General features: G+C 42.7%; 1 long non-coding RNA gene across 1 annotated transcript in view; it reads right to left on the reverse strand.

Moving 5' to 3' along the window:
* Positions 1–16,503, reverse strand: part of LOC136014544 (uncharacterized) — a 100,997-nt gene that overhangs the window by 52,805 nt on the left and 31,689 nt on the right. Inside the window, exons 2-3 of the long non-coding RNA XR_010612766.1 lie at positions 10,361–10,467; positions 6,487–6,763 (exon numbers count right to left, since the gene is read on the reverse strand). This is a non-coding gene — a long non-coding RNA (uncharacterized LOC136014544). The remainder of the gene's footprint in view (positions 1–6,486; positions 6,764–10,360; positions 10,468–16,503) is intronic.

A 16,503-nucleotide genomic window follows, 5' to 3' on the forward strand; every position in this document is an offset into this window, starting at 1 on the left:
TGGCACAGGGTGCCCAGAGAAGCTGTGGCTGCCCCATCCCTGGCAGTGCTCAAGGTCAGGCTGGACAGAGCCTTGGGTGACATGATCTATCTAGTGTGAGGCATCCCTGCCCGTGGCAGGGGTTTGGAACTGGATGATCTTAAGTTCCTTTCCAATCCAAACCATTCAACGATTCTATTACATGGAAAAGAAAAGGAGCATTTCTAAGGTCCAGAATAACATTAAGGAAGCAAGACATTCTGCTGGGAAACATGCAGAAAGCTTCATCTTAACTTCAACTGGAGGCAGTTTTGGCTAAAGGAAAATTTATAAGTCACCATTAAAATTCCCGTTTTCCAGTTTCTAGGGTGTTCTCTTCCTAGCAAAAAACGTTTTCTAAAGCATGATACATACATATAGTAATAAATAAACCTAATTATACTAGTCAATAATATTATACCTGATCTTCCACAGCACACATTTGTATAGAGTTTTCCCCAAGAGTGCAGACTTACAAGTCTTTGAGAAATTCTTTGTAGCATTGATTGAATTCAGACTACAGCTCTTGGCCTTTGAGGTGCTGTCCCTCTTTTCAGTCTACATTACGGCCACATAGTGGGCTTTGCAAGCAGAAGATTGTTCCTGGTCATTTCAGCTGGATTCTGGTGTTTTAAGTTAGATCATCAGTTAAAAGAAATGCTTTGTATATGCATAGTAACAAATGCAAATAATTTTGCACAGTGAAAGTCAGAAATGGGTGAGAAACTGCTGCGTTTGGACCTGCCTTTTTTCCTTCTTGAAATTATAGATCAGGATGTCTATCTTAACTTTCAGTTGCTTGGGGAGTGAAAGGAAGCTGATTTATGGTGCATAAATAGCCTAATATTATTGTAACATGCATTTGGTTGCTCATGAGTGTTCTGTAGTTGTGTAGATCATATACTGTAACAACATTATATTATATATAAGTTAATATATTATAGGAACAGCGTGTCCTATTTTGAAAGGGGGTGGTTGTAGTTTTCTGTTGGACTAAAGCAAATTTCACATATTTCATAAGGGGGAATATGCTAAATGTACTTGATCCAGTGCATTATGCAAATACAGTAGACCTCTGAAGATTTCAGGCAGTTCACCCTGTTTTCCCTAACCTTCCTTTATGAGGATACAGCATCCTTTCTGCAAGGAAAGTGTATTAAACTTATTAAAGATTACTTGCGGAAAAATGGTTTCTTTGTCATTCAAGATGTGTTTTTAGGCCTACAATTTCCTTCAAGTGAGCACAATTCCGCTAGCAGCAGTATATTATTTTGACAGTAAGTCAGTTGGCATAAGACTTCATTGTGTATGCCTTTTGTTTATATAATCCTTCCTAAGAGTAACAAGGTGTTTACTGTTCAGCAAACACATTTTATTTTAACTGCCAACAGTAAAACTGTCTGATAAAGTTTGATTTAGCTAAAGAAAGCAAGTTCTCATTTAGCCCAAATAAATCCATGGTGCTATAGACAGCTGTTTGGAGTACATAATCCCCCAAGCTCTTACAGCGAGGCAACTCTTGCTATTGAATGAGCGAGAGAGAGCAGGCTCAGCTGTTCAGGATGTGCTCCATTACGACTGTAATCTATAGCATCGCAGTGCCATATTGTGAAAGCATTACTCACATTCAGCGGCAGCGAAGCAAATACTCCTCTGACAGATGCTCTGCAGACTGACAGCTGACACCCTAAGCTGAGCTCTATAGATTTCCCACTAAACACGTCCCGCAGCCCCGATCGATGTGGTCTGGCTGGCTGCTTCTCCCCGCTCTCCTGCGAAGAGAACAACATCTAATACCGCTTCGGAGAGATTCTCAGGGAGTTAGCTGTCTCCAAGTGGAAAAAGTTCAGATTTCAGAGGAACAATGAACACAGACACTGCTCAAAATAAGAGCATTTTGCAGCTTGAGAGAAAGAAGAATTCGTAAGCCTAAAGGCATTTTTTCTTCCATTTTATGGCTGACTTTATCCGGGCGAAATTTGCCGAAGAAATGTGATTTTGAAGGCTGATATTACTAAAACTTTTGAGAGCAGCAAGGGAGAAATAGCTGATGTGTCACACGGAGCCCAAAAACGTAGCAAATGCAAAGCAAAAAAGTCTCCAGTATTTGCTTCCTGCCAAAATCAGAATATGCAGTACGTGCACAGGCAGGATGCATGCAATAAGCCAATGCTACACTGCCATTCTAAATAAAAAGCCGTAGAATGACTCAATTTACTGTAACAACTACAGCAATCTTCTAACCTTAACCTTAAAGCACTGGTAAAGTACTTTAGTTTACCTCTTCCTTCCCCCTCCTTTTTTCTTTTATAGGACTACTTCATTAACACTGCTCCTGCTCTCCTTGAAATCACCCGCAGAACTCCAGGACTTCCCTGAGAACAGAAGCTGGCCCATAAAGCAGTTGCGGTTTGGAAAACACTTTCAGGAATGATAATTAGTTCAAAGCTGAAAAGCAGTCACTTACCTACAGGGAACATAAGGAACCAGCAAAGAAAAGAACACAAGCTGGGTTTGAAGTGTGGCAAGAGAGGTTTGACTGTAGTTTCTGTACTGGAATGTAGGGACAATTGACTTGGGGTTTGCTCTCTGATGTTATTTGTGCCATCTTCAAACAGTGTAAGATGCCAAGATTATAATCTTACATTAGATCTGGGAGTTCCTGGAAGGGCAATGAGCTCTGCTTCTGATTTTCGTCCTGCCACAGCGCACACTGCATGGAAGGACAAACAGATGTGCATGCCTTCTTGCAGAAGGATTACCAGAGTTGGGTTAACTGCAAGGAAGTGAAATGCCTCCTCCCAACCGAGCAGCTTCATGTTTTGAAAGCACATCTTGTGGCCGCTTTTCAACTTTCAGTGTGTTGATTCACTCCTTGTTTGGTTGGACTTCGCCTGTAAACTCACTTTGCATTAGTTTTGTAAATGTATACATAAAAGGTAAATGATTATGTGATAATTGAATGACAGCTACTCATTGAAGCGGGGGGGTTGAGCTTTGCTGGATGCCAGGTGCCCAACGATCCTCTCTATCTCTCCCCTCCTGAGCAAGACAGGCTGTGGGAGAAAATTAGATGGGAAAAAGCTCGTGGGTCAAGATGAAGGCAGTTTAACAAAGCAAAAGCAAAGGAAAAGAGAAGATTCGTTCTTTAGTTGCTATTAGCAGGCAATGTCCAGCCACTTCCCAGGAAGCAGGGCATAGCGATTGTTCCAGAAGACAAATGTCATAATAAAGAATGCCGCCCACCCCATTTCTCTTGGCTTTTATTGCTGAGCAGGGGTCATATGGTATGCCATTATTTAATCAATAAAACCACACATCAAGCTCTATACACTAAGAAGAGAAAGGATTTAAAGATGGTTACGAAATCATTGCACTCATAAAAAAATCAATAAACATCAACACAACATACTCAATGGATTAGAGAGATCTTTGTCAGAAAGGTATGCCCTTGCTTCACAGAAACTAATGTAGTTCTAGTTAGGGAAAACCATAAAACTGCACTGCTTTGCACAAGAAGTCATCACAATCTCATCAGTGTAGACAGCTGAGAGGCAAAGATGATGAAACCCCGCAGAAAAAACTGGCATAGAGCAAATTCAGCCTTTCAGGAGGAATGAGATGCAGACGGCCCAAAGTCAGACTGCCCGAGCCATGTATCTCATCACAAAATCATCCCAACAATTCAAAGCAGGTTCCTCATTTTATTTGATCCTTTTAGAGTCAGAATAGGCAGTTTTTATAGGGTCCTGTTTTGCCTTTAAAACACTTAGTCACTGTTACTGGAGAGCAGTTACGTATTTGACAGTTAGCATCACCTTTCAGTGATCATTCTCCTGCCTACACTGATGCTAGCACACAAACAAAAACTTCTGGCCACAAATGGTTCAATGGCTGCAATTGTGTTCCAATGTCTAAAGCAGCTTCTAGATGAGAATTTCAGGGCATTTCCCACTGGCAATGCCATTTTATAAAGGGTGAAACAAGAACATCAGGTAGCTGACTGCTTAGAGTCAGCTGTACCCAGCCCTTGACCTTAACACAATTGCAGCCACACTCCATGTTAATTTTGGGAAGAAGGCAAGGAACTGTTACCCTGTACATTGTACACATCATCTTCCCTCCAGGAAGCACTAGAGAGACAGACACTCAAATTGCCAACAGATTGGCAGCCCATATTCTCTGCTGGTCCCTCCTCAGTCCCTCCAGCAGAGCAGAGGGTTTGGTGGAGGATGTCCCTAATATACTACCTCTTTTTTCCCCAGTGTAGCTGGAAGCCAGCAAGAGAACCAGAAAGGGGAGAAATGGCCAGCAGCAGTGGCACTGGGACCTACTATAGAGAACCACAGAATGGTTTGGGTTGGAAGGGACCTTAAAGCTCATCCAGCTCCAACCCCTGCCACGGGCAGGGACACCTTCCACTGGAGCAGCTTGCTCAACACTAACTGCAATATGCACTTTAGAATGCCCCTCATTTCTATACAGCACATAGCTCAAAAGACAGCAGTGTTAAATGGGAATGTTCCTTGGAGGGCTTGGGCTTGTAACCAGGGAGCATCTCTAGTGCTTTCCAGTTAATTCTTTGACATTAATCCAGAATGGAAAGAGGCTTACTGCGCCAATACATGTCAGATTCTTCAAAAGCCAGGTCTCAGGGATCTACAAGAAATCATGGGTTGGGAAGGACCTTAAAGCTCCTCCAGCTCCAACCCCTGCCACGGGCAGGGACCCCTTCCACTGGAGCAGCTTGCTCCAAGCCCCTGTGTCCAACCTGGCCTTGAGCACTGCCAGGGATGGGGCAGCCACAGCTTCTCTGGGCACCCTGTGCCAGCGCCTCAGCACCCTCATAGGGAAGAGCTTCTGCCTTAGATCTAACCTGAACTTGCCCTGTTTCAGTCTGAACCCATCACCCCTTGTCCTGTCACTGCAGTCCCTGATGAAGTGTCCCCTCTCCAGCATCCTTGTAGCCCCCTTCAGACACTGGAAGCTGCTCTGAGGTCTCCACGCAGCTTCTCTGCTCCAGGCTGAACAGCCCCAAAGTTCTCAGCCTGGCTCCATATGGGAGGTGCTGCAGCCCCTGAGCATCCTGGTGGCCTCCTGAGGACTTGCTCCAACAGCTCCATGTCCTTCTTATATTTGGGACACCAGAACTGTACCCAGTACTTCCCTAGTGAGTATCAACACACCAGGTAAGAAACAAAGCACTTTAGGGTGCAACTTGAGAGTGCATATATACCCAAACACAGATGAACTTCTCAACAGTGATGTTACTGAGGCTTGCAGCCACTAAGAGCCACAAATTAGCCAGCAAAAGCCATCAGCTTCCTACTGGACACAAGGACTTTGATATCATTGGGGCTATTGCCCTATGCACCCTGAATATTCAGGTCAGAGTGACCTTGGCTGGACATGACAGCCTGTACACCAGGCTTTGTATGTTCCTGCCTTTTTGCTGATCTAGCAGAAAGCACTCACCCCTGCACGCAGCACGTCTGCAGCAAACCCAAGAAATCCCTCAGCTTAGTGATGTTTTCCAGCAAAGTAAGGCTGAAATTGAACCTTACATCTAAAGACCTGGCACCAGCATTTAGGAAAACTTAGACACTACTTCAATTCCACTTCAGGGGCTGAAATGTTTTGACTGATGCTGTGTAGGGGGGTGATTTTTATTCTGCTGTAGTGAAATACACAGTCATCACCAACTGAGAACAGAAAAGTGTATTTCTGAATAGCTGGTTTGAGGACTATTTGTCGGACAGACTTTGGTAATTACCAATGGAGAGGGACTCTCCTCATGCTTAGAAATTTATTACAAGAATCTTTATAGCCTTCTTTATAACCATCCACCTCTATCATTACTTTAGAGCAAATTTTGTTGAAAACTCTTAAGAAGAACTTATATAAACTAAATACAGCCTATAGAAACTGGGGAGGGAGGAGACGGAGGAAAGGGGAAGGAAACCAAACCTGGGAAAGATAGCATACATGACTATAAAATAATTTAACTTCTAGAGAGGAATCTGGGCATATCTGCTTTATGTGCGCACTGCAAACACTATATTAACTGTGGCAGCAGAAGTACATCAAACAAGAACCAGATACATCGCAGAATTCTTTGCTGTTCAGATTTTATATTAAATCTTGCAATGGGCTTTATTGCATTGTTGTTTCAAACTCGCAAGGAGTTTTCTGGCCCTTGTCTTCAAGATTGCGCACATGTGATGAACAGCAGTGTGTATTCAAGGAGCGCACAACTACAGCTAAGTTTTGCAGCACTTCCCTTCCAGGCCTGGCCTTCGACTTTAAGTTCCACATAAAATCTCTTTCGTATATATGCATTATTATTACTATTACTATTATTATATGCAGCATCTACTGGTTCTTTGAAAAAGGTTAGAAATGAAAGAGATCCCCCCATACCGAACAGCAAGACAAGGTTAAAATGGGCAATATTTCACAATCAAGTACCTTTAAACAATTTGACATCAGTTCCTTCAGGAAATTATAGCATCACCCAGAAGAGCAAAGCACGGGGGAATTTTCACCCAGGTTTTCACTGTCCAACCTGAGCTGTTTCATCTGCATGGAGCTGCCAGTCAATAGCCCCTCTTTCATGCACCTTAGATCCGCAGCAGAGAAGATTGGTAAAATGACAGCCAAGCATGCTCTGCTTAGTCTGCTGCCAGTGCTTCAGCTGTGTAGCTTCCAGTGTGAACTCTCCACGTACTCTCTCAGGGACCTGTAGCTGGTACAAGGAAATAAATGTTATTTTACATCAAAAGCTACTGTACTTGTATTTTATATCTCTTGCATATACAGGCACATGTAGAGTCATAAACCCAATTAGACCAAAGAGGGCATATGCACATCCTTAGAGAGAGAAAGCTCAGTCCTGACAGTGTTATACGTTTTGGCTACAACTGTGTATATGTTTACACAGGCATGTGCATGTGTGTTCTGTCATATGGTACGGCTGCGTTCAGGACAGCTGAAGCTATAAGCTCCATATTTATGTGACAGAAATGTGGAAGCTCTCCTCTGATTAAACAGAAGTTTCTCAACACTCTTCATTTCTCTCCCACCCAGAGAGAAACGTTTCCTGCTTTTCATGCTTAGCACTTCGGCATTCGCAACTGCATCATTGCTCCCTCCTTCGAGGCTGAGATTTCTGTGCCCCTGTTTGGAGCATAGGGCATGCATCCATTTCTCCTGCACGGGGCCAGAAAGGATGAGCTACAATCTTGTCTGCACTCCCCTTGGAAGCCCTGTGTACCTGAGAACAGAAAGTCCTTGCAGGTTTCTTGGGCTTTTATACCCCTTTTTCTGGAAGCCATTGGTCCAAACCTGCTCTTTGCTTACAGTCTGCCCTGGAACAACTGCAGGGTGAACAGTCTGCGCTCCTGTCTTGGTTTCTATAATACTAACATCTGCACTGAAAAAATGCATGCTCAGGCACACAAGTCCACAAGGAGAATAAACTTCCAGATGAAATCACCTCAGAAACCAAGGGAAGTCTTCCCAGTGCTTTCTCTGGGAGCGCTTTGGACCTGGTGTGTAGTGCCCATCTTCCCATTGTCACAAACAGGAGAGCTCAGTGTGCTTTTTTCCTTCCTTTTCTTTTTGTTAAATAAATGAAAACACCACTAAAACAGAACGGGGCCAAATCCTCTAGCACGGAATAAAAAGGTCAACTGTGTAGACTTCAGGGCACAGCTTTGCATCTGTAACACTAAAAAACGCGGCTCGATGTTTTCCTGATCTCATTTTTTAAACGTGTTTATTTGATTTTATTTTGCCAGCAAATTTATGCACGTATGATTTATATGTAATAATCCCCATCTTTTTTTAATTACCTTGCCATAAAACCTGAATAACTCCCCCTACTTTGATCTCCAACACATTCTGGAGAATACTGCAGCAGGCATGCCTAAATCAGTTAAGCCACGCATAGAGCTGTTCCTGGAGGGAAGCTTTCCCACATCAGAAGATTGTGTAATAAAACTTAACACAGCTCATTAATTTTCTCTCTTAACCAATGCATCTGACAAGAAGTGACTTTGAAAACCTAAAGGAATGACACAACTCTCATGCTTTGCGTGAAACATCTGTTTCCAGCTCCTTTGCTATTAAATTGACATCTTTTTATTTGAAAAGTTCCTTTTATTTCCCAACTTCCTGCAATTGGTAATGTATATATCCCAAAGAGCTGAAATTCACAGCTTTTAAAACTTGATTAACTAAATGCTGGGTTATTCCTGTCCCAGGGGACAAATGCCTCTCTTGCACGGACAGATTAAGTGGTACAACTACGGTTTTTATCAATTATTAAGAATTTGTGTATTCAAGTAATGTCAGGCTTCATAAAGCATCAAAACAGACTTCAAATCCCCAAACCATGTAAACACCAGAGTGATTGCGTATGAAAAATACGAGCATGCTGGGATCTGGAAAATCGATAGAATGCAAGCATGCCACACTAGCGCTCTCGTCCGTAAAGGCCACAGACAAGATCATGTTTCCAACTAGGAAAACCTACAGGGCCAGTCACCAAAGCACAGGTTTTGTGTGAGGAGTTAAAAACAGAAGCAAAACATCTTCATTACCACGATTTTTCCTTTAAAATCACATCACTTACCCCCCTATTCACATTATGTTGCTCCCTTCAAATTATAGTGTCTGGTATGATGAGGAAGAGAAGACAAAACAGTGGCAAGCTTTTCCCAGACCAGCTCTTGGCACAGTGCAGATACCAAGCACAGCTGATACAATTCTGCACTGAAGACCAAGATGAATGCACTTAATTGCCTGTTGGGATGCACAGAAGTTAACTATTGTTTTGGTACCTCTGGTAAACCAGCTACACCCTACCAAACTAATACAGTTTTAAGGCCCTTGAACTTGCTCATATACCCCTGCACCTTCAACAAACACTTAGCTCTTCCGTGTAGTTTAACACTGGGACATCTCAACGTGTAAGAGATTCGAATTCACGAGCAAGGCCACAAAATGGATAGGGATGCATTTAAATAGATTTTTCTATTCCACGTACTTAGCACGGAGCATGAAGAATTTCAGAAACACCCTGAAATCACATCTGCCTCAGTGGAGCTATCTAAGTGTAGTAAGTCCATGCAGGAACTTTTGCTGGATGGGGATCCAAAACAGAAGTGGCTGGGGAATAGTCTGATTATCAAGAGGGAGCTTTCCCCTCCTCTTCCTTCTTCCTAGGCTGCACCATTGGCTTCTCATGACCTGTGAATCTGAGCCCAATCTGTGACCTTGGAGGTTGCTCACTCTCTGTCCAGTTTCCAGAGGAAGAATGTGAAGTTTTGCCAGATCTATTCTTAACCCCTGTCAGTCCCCAGTGTGGGCTTTTCTCTTACACATGCCATACAGATGAATTATGCTCGGAGGAGAGGGTGAGCACATCTTTTAAACTACCTTTACACCATGGCGTCAGTGGTGCCCAGCAGCAAACAAAGCATGAAGCGTTTTGCCAGACTGGCAATGAATGCTTTCATTTTACAGTCACAGTTAAACAAAATGCTCAACAGAAAGACACAAAGAAGGAAGGGAAGGCAGAATATGTCCCTTCTAACATTGCCAAGCTGTTTAGTAAGGGGGAAAATAACCTAGTATGAGTCCAAGATGAACACAGAATGCAGAATTTATAGGATCAGGGGAACAGAGCAAACAATGAGCCAGAGGCGTTTGACGTGGGGGGAGGAATGCACTCTTTAACCCATGTAGGCTGTTTCTTTTGGGGAAGAAGAAAATGGCTGAAAGGTACATTCTAATATGAATCAACCCTAATATTTGCACTTTGGTACCAGCCTGGCTCATCACTGGTGCTTTTTAAAGCATAGCTTAAGCAGACATGTAAGAATAAACTTGCATCTGGCTGGCAGTGGACCCCCTGCTATCTGCTAGCCCTCTCTGCTGTGGTTCTGATATTCCTCTCACCAGAGCTCAGTGTATTTTCCTGTCCTTTTATTTTCACATAACACAGAACCTCACTAATCCTACATGTTTCGTACCAAAATCTCAGCAGGGTGGGATGGACAGATAACTTACCTAAAAAGCAGGCCTGGGCTTCCTTGCAACAGCACCCCAGGGCATCAGGGTATCAGCGTTAGCAGCTATAGCCACTTGCTCAGGCCCACAGAGGAGTTTCAGGTTGATCAGAAGTGTCTGTGCTAGTCAAGCATGCAACAGAGACCCACTTTGAGAGTCCCATCTTAACTGCTTAAATGCTTCAGGCATGTTACAGATCAGCCACCCTTGCCCCATGAAGTAAGTGATTAACATCACACTATTATCAGTGGAGAAAAGAATAACTTACCCATGTTCACACAGGAAGACAATGGCCAAACTGGTGATAACATCCAGATTTGCTGCCTCCCACTCCTCTGTGCCGCAGAAATGTGACATATTCCCACAGGCTGTCCCCTATAAGAGAGGGGAAGGGGACAGAAAACAGTCAGGAAGCGAAACAAAATCACCAAGCAGTATATGGCAATACAAACATCCCTTCTGTGGTGGTGGTGGTTTGTGTTTGCAAGCATGAAGGAAAATAAAGGAACTGTCCAAACTTTCCAGGAACAATTTCCCTTTAGGGGTCTGAGTGAAAGCTTTCATCTGCGTTATTTTTCCTACCGTATAAAAAGGGAGATAGAAACTGCAATTCAGAGAAGCAGCAGAGGGGAGAGGGAAGAAAAGACAGGCAAAATCATGTTTGCTATAGGAAGGTTTATAGCCATTCCTAGCAGGATTGTATCCAGCTGGCACTTCATATTCCTATCACAAGCTGCACTCAGTGTGTTATTCCTCCAGCAATATCACCCACAGACCTATTTAACCTCCCTGTAGGGACAGCAGTTTTCCTGAGTAAATCCAGGCTACCAGCAAGCATTGTGTCATGATTACACTTAGTCCTGCTTCTACCTGAAATTCCAGCCTGAACTGGACCCAACCTGGTCATTCATAACGGAAGAAAGCAGAACTAGCAAATTAAACACTGGCTGACACCAGTGATGCTGAGGAGAGCAAAGAAGAAAGAGAAACAGTGGTGGAACTGGCTCCATGCAGTTCCATGTCTAAAAGTTATGCACCACTTTCTCCTGTTTTTTCACTAACATACCCAATATAACTCACTGTAGCGCGTAGAAGTGGTGTGAGCCTTGTGCAGGGGGCTAAGGGGAAAAGAAAGCGCTGCCCCAGTCTCTCATACCTTGTCTTCACATTTCTCTCACCACTAACCATTTTCTTTCTCCACTATTTCCTCATTTTTCTTCTCCATTACAGCAGAAATTCAAAACACAAAATACAGTGTTCCTTGAAGTGTGTTTTTAAACCCCCACAGTAGAAAGCTTTCAGCATTATTCATAAAGCCTTGCTTATTGAGCCTTTGGATTTCATTTGTATCCGAGATATAAAAAAGCCTCCGCACAATCAAAGATTCTGACACAAAGAAACTATAGCTGATAAAATGCACCATTTACACGACTTATGAAAAACCACATTCCTGTACAATGTGACTATACAGAATACACAGAACGAGTTCAATTGACAGCTCAGGAATTGCGATACAAGACAAGCATATGCAAATTATAAGTCACTCCTCAGTGGATGTCAGGAAGCATAATTAGTTCCAGCACAAAGTTGTCCAACGGGTCTGAGCTTATTGGAGAAATAACTTTATTACAGGGCATCATGCATGACTTGGGCAAGTAACTGCATTTACAAACGAAGCGAGACCAGCTTTGAGATCCACACGATTGGAAAGGCTTGGAAAATTGCCAAAAATACGTGCAGACGATGCCAAGTTATTCCTGAATCTATATATCTGCCAGATCAGTTGCGTATACTGCGTATCAGCCCGGTGATGCAGGAAGAGAGGCAGTAAAGCTGTGCCTAAGATGTGGGTGCCATTGGAATTTTGCAGCTGTGCTGGAGCTGTAATTGGAACCAGCACTGCCCTGAACCAGTCAGCCCTGGAAATGAAAGGGGAGACGATCTCGGAGGTCGCCTGTGCCATCCCCTTACAGTTCTGGGTTGTTTTCCTAAGAGGGCCTTTGAACCTTGCGGTGTAACACAGCGCTTCGCAGCACGCGGAGCTGCCTCTTACAGAGAGCAGCAGAGCCACCTCTCCATAGCCCACGCGCAGGCTTCCACATCAGCTTGGAAAGGCACCAAGGAGGTGCGAGGCCTCTTAGGCTCGGGGTCTGGGGATGCACAGCACTGGAATATCAAATTGCAGTTTATGGTCTGGTAGAAAAAAGGAGCTGCATTCTGCTGTGTCATAACTGGGTTATTTCCTACATGTTGAAGCAAACGCAAAGTTAACTTCTCTTGATACCATGGAGCAGTGACTGTGAATTCCCATCTAGACTCACAAGTACAGCACGACCAACAACTATTAATAAACATCTTAGGCTGCTCCAAACAAACAGCCCTTGATTCTTTTATAGACCGAATTCTATAAATGAACAGGAAGATGCAAGAAGCAATGCTCATTAGAAGTTTTTAATGTGTTTGCTTTGCACTAAAGCACAACAGCTTGTAAAACTGTTTTTACAATTTTTGTGGTAACACAAGCCAGGAAGCGTTTTAGTGCAGCTAATTCTCTTAGATTGGTTAGAAAAGCACCATCATTTGAACTTTTGCGGTGACCCTTTCTGCTAAGAAAAATAGCAACAAATCCATGTCCTCGCAGAAAAGGAATGCTTGATATAGCTACTAAAATATCCACGGTCAGCTAAATTTTGTTTTCCGTCTGGTGTTTGCATTTGCACCTATGAGAAGGGAACACACCAACAATGCCACCACTTTGATTAGGTGTTTTCCACAGCCACTAAGTGCAGAAGTGTAGGACTCTGCTAGGCAATGAGGAGCTGAGCTAACTCTACATGCATTAGAAGTATCATTTGCCCTGGGAATTGTTGTCACACCTAAGTTCTCTTCCACGCAGTTTCCGAAATCTTTGGCAAATCACATCATCAGCTTCGCACTTTGTTTCCCCATTTATAAACTAGAGATAGGATTTTCCAGCTCTGAATGCCACAAACTGGTTATTTCCTGGAAGAAAGTATATCATTTGCTTCAGCTTTCAAATCTCTACTCAATGCAACAAACTCTACAGCTTGTTTGCTGTATTAGTTTATAGTATTTGTATAGTTACCCCCTTCAGGCAGGAAGTCTGGGCATTTGCTTACAAGCACAGAACATTCCCACCACCACAATAGTTATACTGCATTAATCCGGATGGGGCATCCCTTTGTTTGTGCATATTATAGAATATTCACCTTAGTAGTAATAAAATCTACAAAAAGCCATTTTGAACTTACTTTCTTCTACTGGCATTGACACCCATACACCCAGCTGGGGGTATAGCTGAGTGTGGAGACCTGGGAAAGTCAAAGATGGGTGGGATTTAAGGAAGTCATGAAGCCAGCAAGTGGAAAATGAGCCAAAGAAGTGAGCAGGACTAACAACCAGAGGACAAAATACTAAATTATCTTTAACTAGAGCTAAAGTTCAGTCTTCTGAAATCTGAGAGAAGCAGAAGACATTGCTTTCTCTCTGTTGTTCAGCAATGTTACTAGACCTCCTCACTAGATATGCCCCGTTCATGAAGCATCATCCTTTACTCACAGAGACCTGCAGTTCAGGTTAGGTTAAAACCCCCAAGGCTGTATGTTGGGACACAGGAAAATCCCACCCCACCCAAGAGTTTTCCATAGCTGTGCCCTGAGGTGTCGCCCATACAGACTCATTTTGCCATCCTTATATCCTCTCATTTTATTGCCACTAGGCAGCAACTTTCTGTTCCTGGTTTTCAACGTTACCAAAGCTTTCCTCCTCAGTTTACGTCTTTCTGGTTTAGGGTCTGCTAGGAAACATGAGACATTTCATACCCGGGATGATGTTAACGATTGCAGACATCAGTTTGCTTCATCATTTTAACAGAAAGCAGCAAGAGCAGTAAATACGCTGTGACAGCCGTAATGATAAGAATTACCATCCTGAAAGAGGGCTCCGTAAGGCTTTGAAAACTTGCCATTTTTGAAAGGAATCTCATTTTGTACTCTGGGACATCTTAGGATCGCAGGGTAAATTACACTGGGTACTAAAAGCGCATGAGACAAGGTTTGCTGCACCTCTGAGCTTGAGCTCCCCAGCTGACTTTTCCTGTGGCTGGAAAACCTGCCTTTTCCTGAAAGACAGCAGAGATTCAAACTTCTCCAAGGTAATTTGAGTGCTTGACTTGATCATAGTTTATAAGCTCATCCATGCCAAATATATTTCCCATTTCATAAATCATCAGGTTTACTTTAAGCTTGTAGACAGGGATATGGAAAAGTCCAATGGCTAGAGCAGACAAAATCAGACTAAAAATCATGTGCATTGTAACTAGGGATGTAAATTAGCACTAAAAGAGTCTACCTGACATAATACATTCCCTGTCATTCGAAGACTTATTACCAAAACCAAATGTCTTTCCAAAAACATAAGCTTTGGTTAAATCCAGGTCTATAAGCTCCATGTGAGAATGGCTGGCAGAAATGGCCAAGAGCCCATCGTTAGGATCTGTCTCCTCTCTTAAATCCAGGCATCTCCGTGAGAGCTGCAGTCCTGCAGGGCTATTTTCACACCTTTGGTAAGACTTGTCTGTGCATGCAAGCACTGCCAAATTTAAACTGGAGATAGAAGGAACCAAACATGACGGATCCCTGCGAACATCCAAAAGCAATGGCAAATGACTTCATCTCATTCACCACAGAACTCTAACGTGAGTAACAGCAATACAGCTCTGGTCTGTTAGCGGCCAGCAGCCCACTGAGTCACACTCACCGATGACAAAGGTCAAACCTGGCACAAGGTTTCTACCAAATCGTAGAATCCCAGAATGGTTTGGGTTGGAAAGGACCCAGTTTTATGTTGTACAATACAAATAATTAGCTGAGAAGTCACTATTGCACTCCGCTCTAAAGGCTTTAGGAAACTGCAAAGACTGGCATATCTGGGGGCAAATATTATGGTCTCACACTAAATTCCCAGATACCTCATGGGCGAGTATGTCACTTGACTTCGGTCCAAATAAAATCGATGGACATGCTGCTGCCAAGGTTATGACTACTTGTTCCAGTGGGGGACTCTACCCCAGAAAAGGGTACTTTTCTTTCTCCACCTCAGCCAAATGAATTGGTTGAACCTCTCGGGGCAGTTTGCAGTGACATTCTAGATGTCCTTTCCTATGAATTTTATAACAAGACGTTTTAGCACTGGAATGACATTTAAATGTGTGATCACTGCATATAAACCAAATAAAGAGCATATTGTTTGCTTCAAAAACATTGCCATCTTGAAGAGGATAAAATGTGACTGGAATCTATCCCCTTCTGGCTCTTTTCCCATTGAGGATTTAGAGTTTTTCCTGGTACCTCCAACCTGCAAGAACTTTAAAGCATTGCGGGATTGCTGAGCAGGACAGGACTAAAATGACACTGTTGACTAAATGAGCCAAAACACTACTAACTCCTATGCATAGTTCAATCTTTGGAGATCTTTAGGATCATCCAAGACAAGCAACATCCCGGTCACTGTTGATTTTAGACCACGATCTGGATATATGAAAATACAGTAAATATTTCAGCTGTACAAATCTGTCGAGTGATTAAAACGGAAAAGTTCTGAAAGTGCACTATTAAAAACTTAACTAGACAATAAATCTAAGGATGTGGGGGACTGTCAAAGGACTTTTATTGCTCTGTTCTTGCTTTTAACTTAAGGATGATTATAAATATACATATTTCATTAAACCTGTGGTTAGATCTAAACCAAAACAACACTGCAGCTCTTGATCTGTAGCTGACTGTTCATTTTTCTCCAAGACACTGCTTAGGAAAAAAGCCTCCTCTTTATTGAAGGTTCATATTTTACAAGCAAATCTGAGTGGTTTTTAAACAATATTTACGATTTCCTAGGCGTATACACTGTCCTAATGGGAAAATAAACTCTTGATATTATAGTGAGTCAGAGTCTGCTACTTGTTTAATATCTCATGTTAAACTTCCCATAACTAGGTAGGGAAGCCATGAGAAAAATGGAACTTTCATTAAACAAACTGCAAAATAGTCATCCCTGAGAACCCACTGGGGTACACTTGTAATCAAATCACTCTCCAGGTTACTAATGCATCTTTCTGGCTTTCTTACTTTCCTCCAAAGGGAGCTGCTCAGCTGCTAAAATATAGCTTTTAATTTGTGGAGGGTAAAAATTTAGTACTTAATAAGCATACTTACCAAAGACTTTTAAAAAATTAATAGAAACCAAATAAATCTTGGCTATTAAAGAAAAAAACCCCTCTGACACACAGGTTGAGTTATACCAGCCAGCACAAGTACACAGTAAGATTCCAGATGTGCTATTTTCCTGTACACTGACAGCTATCAAACCCACCCCTGCAATAAAAAAGACCTGAAA

This window comes from Lathamus discolor, chromosome 5, assembly GCF_037157495.1.
Source record: "Lathamus discolor isolate bLatDis1 chromosome 5, bLatDis1.hap1, whole genome shotgun sequence".
Classification (NCBI taxonomy): Eukaryota; Metazoa; Chordata; class Aves; order Psittaciformes; family Psittacidae; genus Lathamus; species Lathamus discolor.